General features: G+C 48.2%; 1 long non-coding RNA gene across 1 annotated transcript in view; it reads left to right on the top strand.

Annotated features, from left to right (window-relative positions):
- Positions 1-181: 181 nt before the first annotated feature.
- LOC307201089 overlaps positions 182-16,755 on the top strand; it is a 315,231-nt gene continuing 298,657 nt past the window's right edge. Inside the window, exons 1-2 of the long non-coding RNA XR_013832518.1 lie at positions 182-261; positions 330-757. This is a non-coding gene — a long non-coding RNA (uncharacterized lncRNA). The remainder of the gene's footprint in view (positions 262-329; positions 758-16,755) is intronic.

Genomic DNA, 16,755 nt, shown 5'->3' on the forward strand with positions numbered 1-16,755 from the left:
TGGATTTGACTTAAATCAAATTTACGATTTAAATCATGATTTAAAAAATATTTAATAATAGAAATTGCACACACACATCCGCAACACAAGAATCTTTTGCCCAACGTGGGGTGTCAACTTGAATAAAATATTGGGGAGGCCGAAGTAAGCTCTGCCCCACATAATCAATCACACCAATCAAGTAAGCTCCGCCCCACATAATCAATCTCATAACCAATCAGGAAATCTCTGCCCCACATAATCAATCACATAACCAATCAGGTAAGCTCTGCCCCACATAACCAATCAGGTAATCTCTGCTCCACATAATCAGTCACATAACCAATTAGGTAATCTCTGCTCCGCATAATCAATCACATAATCAATCAGGTAAGCTCCGCCCAACATAACCAATCACATAACCAATCAGGTAAGCTCTGCTCCGCATAATCAATCACATAATCAATCAGGTAAGCTCCGCCCAACATAACCAATCGCATAATCAATCAGGTAAGCTGTGCTCCGCATAATCAATCACATAATCAATCAGGTAAGCTCCGCCCCACATAATCAATCGCATAACCAATCAGGTAATCTCTGCTCCACATAATCAGTCACATAACCAATTAGGTAATCTCTGCTCCGCATAATCAATCACATAATCAATCAGGTAAGCTCCGCCCAACATAACCAATCACATAACCAATCAGGTAAGCTCCGCCCCACATAATCAATCGCATAACCAATCAGGTAAGCTCCGCCCAACATAACCAATCAGGTAATCTCTGCTCCGCATAATCAGTCACATAACCAATCAGGTAAGCTCCACCTCACTTAATCAATCACAGAACACGGCATGTGCACGCCATTTGAGTGGCAAAACCCATCTACTTTTTTTTGGGGGGGGGACGCGGCTCCCTCAAATGTTTTATTGAGGGGGGGCATTGAAGGGACCTTATCCCCAATGAGTTGCTCTCCCAGCTCGAACCCTTCCAAGGAGGGGAGCCCACCTGAGGCGGCCCACCTGGGATGATGGAGCGCGGGAAGAGAGCCTTGGGGCCCCTACGAATCCTGCCGCCTGAGGCCGCCGCCTCCCCTTGCCTCAGGGGTGGGCCGGCCCTGACCCCAAGATCCCCACTTTACGACCTGGGGGGTGCTCGGGTCCCCCCGCCCCACCGACGACGCCCCGCTCGGCCCCCGCCTCCCACGACAGAGGCGCCCTCCTCTTCCCCTCAGAAACCTGACGCCGCCGCCGCCGCTGCTGCGGAGGGAGCTGCTGCTGCTGAGGGAGCTGCTGAGGCGTTTGCCGGCCGACGCGCCGCCTCCGCGCCGCCTTCTCCGCAGCAGCAGCAGCACCAGGCGGCGGCAAACGGGGGCGCAGGTCGCCGCCGCCGCCGCCGCCATATCCGAAGGTCGTGGACGCCGCCGGCCTCTCGCGCCGGTCCGGGTCGCCGGCCGGCTTCGGGGCGGCGGCTCCGCCTCTGGCTCCTCCCTGCGCCCGCCGAGGGGGGGACAGGGGCGCCGGGCAGCAGGCCGAGCGGAGTGGCTCAGAGGGAGGAAGGAAAGGGGGACCGGCTTCCGGCCTGTCAGGGAGGGGATCTGATCTGTCTCTCTATTTTGCCCTCTCTCTCTCTCTCTCTATCTATCTATCTATGTATGGAAGTGAGAGCTGGAACATAAAGAAGGCTGATCGCCGAAGAATTGATGCTTTTGAATTATGGTGCTGGAGGAGACTCTTGAGAGTCCCATGGACTGGAAGAAGATCAAACTGGTCCATTCTGAAGGAAATCAGCCCTGAGTGCTCACCGGAAGGACAGATCCTGAAGCTGAGGCTCCAATACTTTGGCCACCTCATGAGAAGAGAAGGCTCCCTGGAAAAGACCCTGATGTTGGGAAAGATGGAGGGCACAAGGAGAAGGGGACGACAGAGGATGAGATGGTTGGACAGTGTTCTTGAAGCTACCAGCATGAGTTTGACGAAACTGCAGGAGGCAGTGGAAGACAGGAGTGCCTGGTGTGCTCTGGTCCATGGGGTCACGAAGAGTCGGACACGACTAAACGACTAAACAACAACAATCTATCTGTACCTCTCTTTCTTTCTGTATCTCAACCTCTCTACCTCTTTATTTCTTTCTCTCTCTACCTCTTACTTTCTTTCTCTCTCTACCTCTTTCTTTCTTTCTCTCTCTACCTCTCCATTTCTTTCTTTCTTTCTTTCTTTCTTTCTTTCTTTCTTTCTTTCATCTCTGCCTCTATCTCTATCTCTGTGCATCTATCAACAGTGCCAGATTTGTAAAGGTGAAGGCAGGGGCGTAGCGTGGGTTGTCAGCACCCGGGGCAAAGCAAGTAATTTGCGCCTCCTAACCCGTGGATTTGCGCCCCCTAACCCTAACCCCCAGATGTTGCACCCGGTGCGGCCGCCCCCGCCCCGCACCCCCCACGCTACGCCACTGGGTAAAGGTAAAGGAACCCCTGACCATTAGGTCCAGTCGTGGCCCACTCTGGGGTTGCGGCACTCATCTCACTTTATTGGCCGAGGGAGCCGGCATACAGCTTCTGGGTCATGTGGCCAGCATGACTAAGCCGCTTCTGGCGAACCAGAGCAGCGCACGGAAACGCCGTTTACCTTCCCGCCGGAGCGGTACCTATGTATCTACTTGCACTTTGACATGCTTTCAAACTGCTAGATTGGCAGGAGCAGGGACTGAGCAACGGGAGCTCACCCCTTTGTGGGGATTTGAACCGCCAACCTTCTGATCGGCAAGTCCTAGGCTCTGTGGGTTACATATAAGCTAAACAAGCTACAGTGGACACTTGGGTTGTGAACCGTAATCCGTGCGGGATGCACATTCACAACCCGCAGTGTTCGCAACCCGCAGTGGCATGGCTGCTCACGCACGGATTTGGCGCTTCTGTGCATGCACAAAGCGTGATCTAGTGCTTCTGCGCATGTGTGACCCCCAAAACCCGGAAGTAACCCATTCCGGCACTTCCAGGTTTCGGTGGTCCGTAACCCGAAAAAATGGTTTTGGGGTGAGTGGATCAATTGTCGCTTTCTGCTGCTCTCCTTTCAATGCCCACTACTTTCTCAATGCTTTCATTTTTTTTGTTTTCAGCTGTGCTTGTTACTATGTCCTGTGTGCTCCTGAACAGATGAACATTCTCCACCGGCTTTTGATCCCTGAGATTTGAGATCTATCTATCTTTTCCTCAGATTTTCACAAAACCAGAAAACTGAACAAGCAAATTTACAGTTGCCTAACTGTGTGCTTTTGCACACTTCTTGGGAGGGGAATTCCCTTTAGAAAACAAACAAGCCGAGGTGCATATAATAGAATCAACAAATTAGAAGGCATAGACAATCGAAAAAGGGAATGGCTTCTGAAGTTGCTCCTCATATGCAAATTCAGATTCCTGTGGGTGCAGACTACACCAGTCTTAATTCAAATGGGGAGAATGTGGGTTGACATATAAGTAGTGCCCAGATGTGTACAAGCCCTGTGAGTGGTGCACAGATGTTCAAAATGTGGCTGCAAATGCCCCTGCGAGTAATGAGACATGGTGGCCTGCTATCTATCCCTCCCGTGGACATTGTATTGGGGTGGGGGAGAGGTGACTGCAGGTGCATCTGTGCCCACATATTTAATGTCCATGTATAGGTCTCATATAGAATAGGGTGGCACTGTGGGTTAAACCACAGAGCCTAGGACTTGCCGATCAGAAGGCCAGCGGTTCGAATCCCCGCAACGGGGTGAGCTCTCATTGCTCGGTCCCAGTTCCTGCCAACCTAGCAGTTCAAAAGCACGTCAAAGTGCAGGTAGATAAATAGGTACCGCTCCGGCAGGAAGGTAAACGGCGTTTCCGTGCGCTGCTCTGGTTCGCCAGAAGCGGCTTAGTCATGCTGGCCACATGATCCAGAAGCTGTACGCCAGCTCCCCCAGCCAGTAAAGCAAGATGAGTGCCGCAACCCCAGAGTCGGTCACGACTGGACCTAATGGTCAGGGGTCCCTTTACCTTTATAGTTCTCATGGCCAGTTGGACTGTAAAGAAAGAAGTGAAGTATTTTTTGAAAGGCAGTTCTTTGGCTACCTCCTAAGAGTGTGAGTAAGCCTCAGCCTTCCCCTGCCTTCTCAGAACTGAGCAATCTGAGGGATACGTACACACTGATCCACACATTATTCCAGGAGCATCCCTTTTTTATATACATTTTTATTGGGGGGTTTTACATATCATTTTCAACAATCATTTAACATAACTTCCTATCTTATACATTATTTTAGACTTCCGTCAACCACCTCTGATGAATTTCCGTTTTTGTTGTTTAGTCGTTTAGTCATGTCCGACTCCTAGTGACCCCATGGACCAGAGCACGCCAGGCACTCCTGTCTTCCACTGCCTCCCGCATTTTGGTCAAACTCATGCTGGTAGCTTCGAGAACACTGTCCAACCATCTCGTCCTCTGTCGTCCCCTTCTCCTTGTGCCCTCCATCTTTCCCAACATCAGGGTCTTTTCCAGAGAGTCTTCTCTTCTCATGAGGTGGCCAAAGTATTGGAGCCTCAGCTTCAGGATCTGTCCTTCCAGTGAGCACTCAGGACTGATTGCCTTCAGAATGGATAGGTTTGGTCTTCTTGCAGTCCATGGGACTCTCAAGAGTCTCCTCCAGCACCATAATTCAAAGATTTTCTCTTCTTTATCACTTATTCTGCATTTCTTAATTTCCCTATTGCTCTTAAAGGTAAAGGTACCCCTGCCCGTACGGGCCAGTCTTGACAGACTCTAGGGTTGTGCGCTCATCTCACTCTAGAGGCCGGGAGCCAGCGCTGTCCGCAGACACCTCCGGGTCACGTGGCCAGCGTGACAAGCTGCATCTGGCGAGCCAGCGCAGCACACAGAAACGCCATTTACCTTCCCGCTGGTAAGCGGTCCCTATTTATCTACTTGCACCCGGGGGTGCTTTCGAACTGCTAGGTTGGCAGGCGCTGGGACCAAACGATGGGAGCGCACCCTGCTGCGGGATTTGAACCGCCGACCATGCGATCGGCAAGTCTTAGGCACTGAGGTTTTACCCACAGTGCCACCTGCGTCCCTATTGCTCTTAATTATCATTAACTAATAATTCTCTTCATAGTCTTTCTTGCAATATTTCAAATAGTCCTCCTTACAGAACTTCTTGCAGTCCTACTAGCGTAATCTGTTCATTACAATTGCTTTTCAAATAGTTCATATATTTACTGCAATCTTCTAAGAATCTCTGGTCCCGCAGGTTTCGAATCCTTCCTGTTAATTTATCTAATTCTGCATAGTCCATCCAGGAGCATCCCTATGCAAAATCTGACATGCCATAGAACCACCACCAGGAGGCAGTGGTGGTAAATAATTTTTTCTTCCCGCACTACAGCTGCTTAAGCAAAATTGTGTCTGGCAGAGCTTTTCTGGTGAATTTCTAACTAGCTAGTAAAAATGATTCACCAAAAGACAAGTCATCTACATCCTGTTGGAACAATATCACACAATTCTTTGCAGATAAAATCACCCAGCTTTGTTCCAACTTGTATGCCACAGTTCAGCTTACCATAATTATTTGGATAATCACTTTGGCACTGTTTATCTCAAGGATGCTGACAACTCACTTGGCATTGTGAAGGGTACCACATGTAGCTTGCTCCCCAACCCATAATGTGAAAGTCACTTTGAGTGGCAGGGGTTTGGTCCAAATAATAAATATCTCCTTGAATGAGGAAGGAGTCTCATCTCATTATGGAGGTGATGGCAATCATGCAATAACATCGGGGAAGCATTGCAAAGCAGCTGATATGCATGCAAAGACATTGAGGCACCCCAAGTCTGAGTCATGCAATCCTTTTGAATGCCCAAAGAGTGCTAGTGTATCAAATGGTTGTGGAGATCAGGAGTTAAAAACTTAGCTGGAGCAGAGCATAAGGGAAGTATTTTTTTCCGCTGGCAGGCCAAAATCCTACATCTATAAAGTGTCCGGAGTGAGCTAGCAGTAAATCACTCCATGCATGTTGGAGTTAACTCTTCATTAGCAAAAACACAATCTGTACAGGAGTGTCAGGCCTAATGGGCACAGCAACCCATCTCCAGTAGGTCTTGCCCCCATGAAGCAGGTGAAGGACTGAAGGTCCCTTCCTCCCCCCAGCTGCCTAATTACCCTCTCCAGGGTTCCCCCTTCCCAAGCAATTGGAAACTGGGTCTGCACATCACTAATCTCTCCTCCAACTTCTTCATTCTCTTCTGGTTCTGGGAGACAAGGTGGGAAGGGAGCTTGTCACAGCAGGAGGGAGAGACACCAGCCTGACTCATCTCTGCCTCTTGGCCTCTCCTCCCATTCTGATTCTGATTCTGGACTGCCGTCTGTCACAGACTCTCCCTGCTCACTAAACCCTGTTACCTCTTCAGCTTCCGACACCACTCTCCTCCTTCTGACCACTCATCATAGTTCCACCATCAGGGGCTCTGAGCCTTGTTCCTTTGGTGGTTCCCCAGCTGGTTCCTCCCCCCATTCCTCTGCCTCCAACCCATTTGTTATGTACTGAAGATCTCACCCTGGGCCAGCAGGGGGATACTGTAGATAGTTTTCACTCAGGTCCACATATGCAAATAAGGAATTGAAAGTGATGTTCAGTGATTGGATAGTTACAGAAAGTTGTTACTGTTGTTTTGTAGTTGAACTCTATATAAGCAGGTTGGCTGAACCCTTCAGTTCAGTTCTGTTATGGCCTGTGAATAAACAAGAGCTGTCTGAAGAATCGCTGTGTCGTCTAATATGTTCACCCACAACTTAACACCATCCATGACATAACCACTGAGGCTTTAAGAAATAAAAGATGATCTCTGCGCATGCATAAAATAATGGGCTTGGTTCCAGCCTTGATCATTTTAAGTGACAGAACAAGTCTCTCAATATCTGCAGCCAGCAAAGCCTTAGCTTACTGCACAATATTTTCAGGAGATTTTTGGAGAAGGAACAGGTGGATTAAAGTCTCAGAGACCATAACCCAAATACAAAATTTAACTCAGTCTGCAGCATCTCTAGTTAAAAGGTCCTTAAGTGGCAATGCTATAAAAGACCCCCACTCAATTTGAGACCCTGAGGTATCGTAGCTCGGGTAGGTTCATCACTAGTACTATACAGGAATTTATTAAGTTCAGTGATACATGTTCAACACTCAGAGAGAATTGACAACTAGTTTGATACTGTATATCAATGAAAGCTTGCACCTAGCTTCTTTTATGCCAATGAGTTCTTCAGAAAAGTGATTGAAGTGCATGACTACTCAGTGACTAAAATAAATAATAGGCCATGTTTCCTTTAATGAATCCATTCGGTTGTTTCCCACAATATGGCACTCTTTGGGAACTCTACTGCTTTTGGCTATGCAATAGGCCAGTGGGTGTGGTGATTGTCATATTTGCATGCATATCTCTGAGATCTTGAGTCTGCAAATAAAACACATTCCGTGTCTTTCCAGAGAAATTGGTTTTATTTCATGAGATCAGGCATGTTTGTAGAATGCTCTGGAGAGTGAAGCCACAGTGGAGAGGCAGAGAGAGATTCTGTTGTTCAAGCCCTGTGATATGAGCACCATACTTCTGCAATTGCAGATTTAAGGTTTTGAGCAGCCACATCCCAATTCTGGCTCAGTGTGTGATCCATCAAGATACCTAGATCATTTTTACATATCATGCTGCCAAGCCAGGCCTCACCCATCCTATGCTCTTGCCTTGTACCTGTCCTTTGGTCTCAACCCAGGTGTAGCCACACACAGTGAGTTGCCTTTAGCAACAAGTGATGCAGATGTGCATCTCTGTTCACAACTAAAGATGCCTCTGGCCAATGGAAAAGGCCTTGGATGAGCCTTACATTGCATTCAGATGCACATCGCCACCACATGCAGACGACTGCCTATGCCGAGCAAGTGAGCTTAAGTTAGATATGGTTGCCCAAAACATAATCGTCTTGCTTACAAACTCCAGCCGTTATCTAGGGGGAGAATTGCTAGTTTTGCTGATAAATAGCATCCCAATCATTTCCTAAGCTGCACAAACATCACCAGATGGATTATTTTGCTGACATCCCTGGTTGAAGCATGTCTCGCTGCTGTTTGTTCATGCCTTTTCAGGAAAACGCAAGGCGTCTTCCAGTAACTGTACACAACTCCCGACCAAAAGGTAAAACCCCATGGTTGCGAAATGGAACGCTTCACTCCTCACATGTGGCGGAATGCAAATGAAAGGAAGGGGCAACATGGTGCAGGTGGCTGAGGAAGAAGCGAAAGGAAGATGTCTGTGAAAGGATGCCTAACTCTAATTTTGAAGTCACAGTGATCAAGGAAATTTCCCTGACACAAATTAAGAGCTGCATAGAAGAGCAGTACCCTGCGCTTGGAAAACTCCCATACATTTCAGCAACAAGACTTGAATTAATCCCTGGATTGTTCCCTTAGCATCCAAAGTCCTCTTCCAATATGATAGGGCTGCATTCTCCTGCATTCCTTCCAGATGTTGCTGAACTCTAAATTTCATCACAACTGGCAGGGCTGGATGAGGCCCTAAGCTCCTGAAGGTAATGGGGCCCTTTATATGACCAGCTGTCCTTTGTCAACAGCAAATTGTCACTGGTTTTTTTTTTTTTGTTGTTGTTGAATAGATGCTGTATGGTAATTTATGGACCTAATAGGTTTCTAAAGCCATAATGGAATCAAAATAAATAAATTATGTATTACATGAAATCAGTCAGTAGTCATAAGACTACATGCTACATGCAGAATATAGGCACCCTATATATAGGTAAAGGTACCCCTGCCCGTTTGGGTCAGTCTTGCCAGACTCTAGGGTTGTGCGCTCATCTCACTCTATAGGCCGGGAGCCAGCGCTGCCCACAGACACTTCCGGGTCACGTGGCCAGCGTGACAAGCTGCATCTGGCGAGCCAGCGCAGCACACGGAACGCCGTTTACCTTCCCGCTGGTAAGCGGCCCCCATTTATCTACTTGCACCCGAGGTGCTTTCGAACTGCTAGGTTGGCAGGCGCTGGGACCGAACGATGGGAGCGCACCCCGCCACGGGGATTCGAACTGCCGACCATGCGATCGGCAAGTCCTAGGCGCTGAGGTTTTACCCACAGCGCCAACCGCGTCCCCTATATATAGAAATTAGCAAACCAGTAATATTTTAGGGAGCAGGCTAGCAGGCGGGGCCCATTATTACATCATAGGAGCCTACGCAACAAAAAACACTGTTGCTGTACGTCGGTTTTGTTTTATTTGCTTTTTATCTTATATTTTGGAAATGCACATCCAGGTGTGTTTTTTCCTTTAAATTTTTTGGGGGCCCCCAAGAGAGTGGGGCCCTAAGCTATAGCTTGGATTAGCTTATACGTAAATCTGGCACTGACCACTGGGCACACTGACCGGGGCTGAATGGAGTTGTAGTCCAAAACATCCCAAAGGTGCACCAGATTGGGGGAGGCTGTGTCCCAAGGAGCTAAGCGAGGACCACAAGAAAGAACAAAATGTGGGTGTGTTTTTCCCACCCCCTCCAGATTCAGGGTCTACGGAATACATGTGCATGCATGATAGCAGATCTCATCAGGTGTTCCTAACATACACAGGGGCCTGAGGGAGTGTGGGGGGCTCGCTCTGCCCGCTTTATTGCGTGTCGAGATCCCCAAGACACCCCCCCAAAGAAAAACACAATTGACACTTAATTTTTGTTTAAGGTTTTTGGCATAATTTTGGCCACAACTTTATTCAAATTACAGCAATGTGAGTGGTTGCTTAGGCATTGGTAGCGCTAATTGACCCCGCACGGGGACAGCTCTGACATCCGCACCCCCCGCGAAGTCAGCAAAGGTAAGTCACCTGGGGAGAGAGACGGGACTGGGAATCATGCCTCACCTCTCCCCAGAATGCTCCCAGGAGCTTGCGCCTCTTGCCAGAGGGTTTCGGACAAAAGCATGGGGAGCCCCTGGGTTCCTTTAATGGAAAACCCTTGAAGCAGCAGCAGCAGCAGCAGCATTTTGGAGGGGCAGGCACAGCCAAATCCATACCCCTCCACCAACCAATTCCAAGACCAATGCCTAACCTCAAACCTTACAAGTTGTGACGATTTGCTACGCAGTAGGCAAAAAACCAAGTGGCACACACTAATCAGCCAAATGGACAAAATTCCTACCGGGCCCCTGCCCCAAAGCAGACGACCCCATGACAGGCATAGCAAGGTCAAGCAAACAGCCTTAAATTAGGGAAGGGAGGGTGGGTGATCCTAAGTAAGCAGCGAAAAGAGGAAGTTTGTCGCTGCGAGCACTGTATTTAACAAATAGGGCTGTCAATCAACAAATGGCAACATCTAGATTTCCCCAGTAACAGCCCGTCCCTGCTTAAAGGATGGCCAAACCATTTGCCTAGCAACAGTGAGGTGTCTCGTCAGCCCCGCCCGCAACCTTTGTTCTCCATGAGGGAGAACACACTTTGCACCACGGTATGCTGGCCAACTCTCAGCCCAATGTGCAACTGGCTCAGTGTGACGTGAGCCAACTTCTCTGCATGTCAGGTTTCCAGCACGGGGTCAGGAATCCTGAGGGAACAGGGACTGTCCCAGACAGTCCTGAGGGCTCCTTGACATTCAGAACATACAGCTGAGGAGAGCTGGTGTTTCTAGGCAGACGCGTGACTGCTCCACAGAGTGCGCTGGGGATATCTGCGTACATGTGCATTTCCTTTCTGTGTAGCACTTAACCTTTCTAATCAGAATTTCTATACCTTTCAAGATATAAATACCTAAGCAGCCTGCACTTTAAAAAACACTCGGTATATGCAAGACAAAACAGTGCATTGCGTTCAGCAGTAGCATGTCTGGGTCGTGCTGCAGGGAATGCCTGTGACAATTAATAAATAAAAGAACTCTAGAAACAAGGCCTAAATAGTTTTACAGGGACAGCCCCAGATTTACAGAAGCCGTCCCGGTTTCTGATTTGATCCTAGAATGCCCCGCTTTTCCTTAGGACGTCCCTATTTTCATCGGAGAAATGTTGAAGGGTATGGAGTTAAGCAATGCCAGAGCCAAGGAGATACAACCTTTTAGAAGACACCTCAAGGCTTCTCATGTTTAATTCTGTTTTTATATACAGTGGTACCTCGGGTTAAGAACTTAATTTGTTCTGGAGGTCCGTTCTTAATCTGAGACAGTTCTTAACCTGAGGTACCACTTTAGCTAATGGGGCCTGCCGCCGCCATGCGATTTCTGTTCTCATCCTGAAGCAAATTTCTTAACCCGAGGTACTATTTCTGGGTTAAGGGAGTCTGTAACCTGAAGCGTATGTAATCAGAGGTACCACTGTATGTTGGAAGCTGCTCAGAGTGGCTGGGGCAACCCTGTTAGATGGGTGGGGTATAAATATAATAATAATAATAATAATAATAATAATAATAATAATAATGGAATAGGATGTTCCTATTTTCATCAGAGAAATGTTGGAGGAAATGGTACAGTCAAATGTGCTTCTCCCAAAGACCTAAGTGATTGGGGCAAGCACATACAGAATAAGATGGCCCTTCAAGTTGGGAAAGCCTAGCCAAATGGGTGGGGTATAAATAATAAATTAGTATTATTACAAATTATTATTGGTTGGTCCCAGGTTGCTTAGGTCTTTAACAGTGAGACCTGAAACGAAGCCTGTTGCCATACTGGCAGCCAATGCAGTTTCTTCAGAAATGACATTATATGCTGAGAACAGGCCATGGGATGCTGTACTTCCGTCTTCCAATATCCTGCTTCACTGGATGCCCCGTGAATGAAAATCTGTATTTTCCAAGTGTCTACAACCCCAAAGGCAGCACTTGCGCACAAGAAGGTGTAGTCTGCAGACTTGGGGGAACCCTACGTGCAGATGTCCAATAAATATTTTGGGAGCATGGGAGGGGGCAAGGAGACCTCAAAATCAACCCACTTAGCATTCTGCGTGTTCAGTTGCCATGGAATTGTAGCTGACCTTTCTTTTGCGCAGGGCACAAAACAAGGCTGGAGGGGGGTTGGAATGCAATATCCTGGAAGGGGTTGTGGCTGGCTGGAAGACTCCACGTTGCAACATTTTTGTTGCAGGCCCCACTTAAATACTAATTCTTCTTGTTTATAATTATGTCAAAAATGGCCAGGATCTATGCAGCACTTAGAAACAGCACAGGCCATGTCTTGGTTTAACATCTAAGACCAAAAGGAGGCTCAGGGGGGTGGTAGGCAGATAGGAGAATCCCTCAGAGAAGGCCTAGTTTAGTCATAAGAGATGTCCCCTTTGCCGACAGCTTTCTGTTGTGACTCAGAATCTTAGGCTGCCTACACAACACCACTTGATGTGGCTCCAGTGCACTCCGACTGCTGGTGTCTGAAGCCAAGCACGCATGACATTGGACATGATCCATTGGCACCCTGCGGCTTCTTGAGAAATACCCCACTCGGTTAGTTTCCCTGTGGACCAGCTTCCACTGGGTTTGAAAATGGAAGAGGTGCCTACTGTCAGAGGAGCAGGTTCATCAACAGGTCAGAAGGGAGACTTGAAGTAGAGTCAGCTGTTTTATTTAGGAAATTAGTATACAGTACAACAGAGATCGCTCGGGCACAGCTGCCTCTGTGAAGATGTTGCCAAGTCTGGCTTTTGACACCTCCTCTTCCTTCTACCCATCTTCTTCTGGAGATCTTCCAAGCAGACACAAACTCTGGCGGGGAAGAAGAAGAGGAAGAAGAGGAAAAAGAGGAAGAAGAGGAAGAAGAGTTTGGATTTGATATCCAGCTTTATCACTACCCGAAGGAGTCTCAAAGCGGCTAACATTCTCCTTTCCCTTCCTCCCCACAACAAACACTCTGTGAGGTGAGTGAGGCTGAGAGACTTCAGAGAAGTGTGTCACCCAGCAGCTGCATGTGGAGGAGCGGGGAAGCGAACCTGGTTCACCAGATTACAAGTCCACCGCTCTTAACCACTACACCACACTGGCTCTGGAGAGGGAGACATCCCACCCCCCTTGGGCTTTCCTAGCTTTCCGCTCAACTACATGTAAAGTTCTGTGTGACCTTGGATTCAAAGTGGGAGGGGAGCTCAATGCAGAGGGACCGACCTGCTGCTGGGAAGCTGTTGCTAATGCCTAGCCCCTTGCTGTCTTCTCCTTCAGATCCTGAGCCCATAGTGTGTCCCTCTGCATCCAGCCCTGTCCGTGGAGGGCTCCCTGCCTCTGGTTCTTCTTGTTCTTCCACCTCCCAGCTTCCTCCCTTCTCTGATCTGTCTTCTGTGTCCCACCACCACTCCTCTAGCTCTAAGCCTTCTTCTTCTGTGGCTTCCCTAGGGGGTTCCTCAGCTGGAGCCTCCCACCGCTCTTCGCCATCCAGCCACTCCCTGAGACCAACTTTTCGGACAGCCATCGTGTTTGCACTGATGAAAGCTTCAGGGAACTGGAGTTCCAAGCTGGGAAACAGATCAGGTAATGGCCATCGGTTGAAGACATTCCTGCCCCTCTCCAGTCTGTACAGCAAGATAAGAATGAGACTTGATATGCAGTTGGTGGTGGTGCGAGAGAACAACCGCACTGCATTTCTGGCCATGAATCTGTATATAGCCTCAGTTTTGAATTATGGTGCTGGAGGAGACTCTTGAGAGTCCCATGGATTGCAAGAAGATCAAACCTATGGATTCTGAAGGAAATCAGCCCTGAGTGCTCACTGGAAGGACAGATCCTGAAGCTGAGGCTCCAATACTTTGGCCACCTCATGAGAAGACTCCCTGGAAAAGACCCTGATGTTGGGAAAGATGGAGGGCAGAAGGAGAAGGGGACGACAGAGGACGAGATGGTTGGACAGTGTTCTCGAAGCTACCAGCATGAGTTTGACCCAACTGCGGGAGGCAGTGGAAGACAGGAGTGCCTGGCGTGCTCTGGTCCATGGGGTCATGAAGAGTCGGACATGACTAAACAACAAAAGCCTCAGTTGTCCCTGACCCTGGAGGAACAGGGACAGTGCTGCAGAAGGAGGAGATTGGGGTCCGAGGCCATGACAACAACCCTGTTTAGTCTGAATTGGCTTCAGCTGCTACAGTTCTTGAGGGTCAGCATGTGAGGCTTACACAAACCCTGCCGCAGATCGTTGCTGAAGGACCTCTGTGACCTTCAAGAAGACTGGAAATGGAGATGAGGGCTTATACAATAATTCAAGGTGTTTAATTTATTAGCAGGCTTTTAAAATGATGGCTTTGGATTGTTTGCTGCAGTCCCCGGCTAATTAGCACTTATTTGTCTTGCTTCAGAAACAGGCGTTTCCTCAGTGCACTCAACCGCTGAATAAATTTGCTGAAATCCAAATGATCCAGCCTAGGCAGAATGGCGAAACCTGGGATCTAAGACACAGGTATTTGTAATTTTTAAAAAGCTTCAGAAATCTCCCCCCATAATTCCCTCTCTGTCCTCGTTTTTTTAAACAGGGCAAATACTAACTTCACTAAGGCTGATAGTGATGGGTAATTCCTTTGTCCGTCAGCCGCCAAAGTGCCACAATAAAAAGCTTCTCAGCAAGGTAACCTGTGGGGAAGGAGTGGGCTTCCAGACTGGGGAAGAGCCATAGCTCCATGATAAAGCATTTGCCTTGCATGCAGAAAGTGCCAGTTTCAATCTCCAGATAGGGATGGGAATGTCCCCTGTCTGGAGAGACGCTGTCGGTCAGTAGACTGTGTAAGATGGACCAAGGGTCTGGCTAGATATAGCACCTCCCTTTGCTGGTGGAGCAGCACAGGTAAGGGGCAGGCTTTCTCCTTGCATCGTGATGACATATAGCTGGTCCGCCCAAGCAATTTGCGATAGGCTATAGCAGGGGTCAGGGGCGCGGGTGGTGCTGTGGTCTAAACCACAGAGCCTAGGGCTTGCTGATCAGAAGGTCGGCGGTTCAAATCCCCGTGACGGGGTGAGCTCCCGTTGCTCAGTCCCTGCTCCTGCCCACCTAGCAGTTCGAAAGCACAAAATGCAAGTAGATAAATAGGTACCACTCCGGCGGGAAGGTAAACAGCATTTCGGTGCGCTGCTCTGGTTCGCCAGAAGCGGCTTAGTCATGCTGGCCACATGACCCGGAAGCTGTATGCCGGCTCCCTCAGCCAATCAAGTGAGATGAGCGCTGCAACCCCAGAGTCGTCCGCGACTGGACCTAACGGTCAGGGGTCCCTTTAACCTTTACCTATAGCAGGGGTAGGCAACCGACTGCAGCCCAATCGCCTTCGGCCCAACACGCTGATTCCCGGCCCACGGACGGTCCGGGAATCAGCGTGTTTTTACATGAGAATGTGTCCTTTTATTTAAAATGCATCTCTGGGTTATTTGTGGGGCCTGCCTCGCGTTTTTACATGAGTAGGCAACCGACTGCAGCCCAATCGCCTTCGGCCCAACACGCTGATTCCCGGCCCACGGACGGTCCGGGAATCAGCGTGTTTTTACATGAGAATGTGTGCTTTTATTTAAAATGCTTCTCTGGGTTGAGGAGCATAGGAATTCATTCATAATTCCCCCCCCCAAAAAAAAACATATAGTCTGGCCCACCACATGGTCTGAGGGACGGTGGACTGGCCCACGGCTGAAAAAGGTTGCTGACCCCTGGGCTATAGCTTACTCCTCAACCATCCCTGTCAGTGACACAGCGTGGGTTGCCAGTGCCCGGGGCCGTGCGAAGGGGGTGGGTGGGTAACGGACGGAGTAAGAATGCACATTCAACTGCCTAAGGGCATCTCCATCACCCAGGAGATCACAGCCGCAGAGATAAGAGAATATGAGTTGTTCCGTTATCTGGAGAAGTCTCTTCCTGGTTTGCATGGAGAAGTCATTTTCATCCGGGCCCACGGAGATGTATCGAGGCAGCACCAGGTATTGAAATTTTGTGCCCCTGACAATTTTGTACCTGGGGCAACCCCGTCCCCACACTACGTCACTGGTCCCAATTTGAGTGGGGGATACCAGAATACTGGACATACCAGTATAAAGCAGCTCCCAATGTTCCTTAGTGTGATTCTGACGTTAAGCTATAAAAGTTGATAGAGTTCAACATTTCATGTTAAGCTCTGCCTTATCCAGAATGTGGTGCTAATTAGTCCAACAGTGTTGGACTAATGGCAGGAGGGAGGGCCAAAAATTCAAACCTGCTGCAACAACAGCAGCAAGAATACTCATCGCGAAGTATTGGAAGACACAAGATTTACCCAGCCGGGAAGAATGGCAGACGAAGTTGATGGACTATATGGAATTGGTGGAAATGACTGGCAGAATCCGAGACCAGGGAGAAGAGTCGGTGGAAGAAGATTGGAAAAAAATTAAAGATTATTTACAGAAACATTGTAAAATTAATGAGCTATAGAAAATGTTGGAATGAAGTTTTATGGCTTTGGCTGAAATGTTATAAGGAACTAGGTACAGATAGATTGTTAATGTATTAAAGGGAAAAAACAAGGTTAGAATATGTTAAGATTAATTATAGGACAGAAAATAGATGAAGATGGAAAGGAATTGCTGAAACAGTTAATTGAAGTGGAATACAAAAAGGGAGGCATGAGGAAGTCAATGAAACAAGTGAATGAAAGTTAAGATTGAAAATATTGGAAGTGTTTTTAATTGTTTTTGTTTTGTTTTGTTAATTCAATGTTTTATGTAGTGTTTTTGTTTCTGTTTTTGTATTTTATTATGTTGATTTGTTTAATTCTTTTCCTTTTTTGTTGGTAATCTTTAAACTCTTAATAAATAT

The sequence above is a fragment of the Podarcis cretensis genome (genome assembly GCF_951804945.1).
Source record: "Podarcis cretensis genome assembly, chromosome: 13".
Taxonomy (NCBI): domain Eukaryota; kingdom Metazoa; phylum Chordata; class Lepidosauria; order Squamata; family Lacertidae; genus Podarcis; species Podarcis cretensis.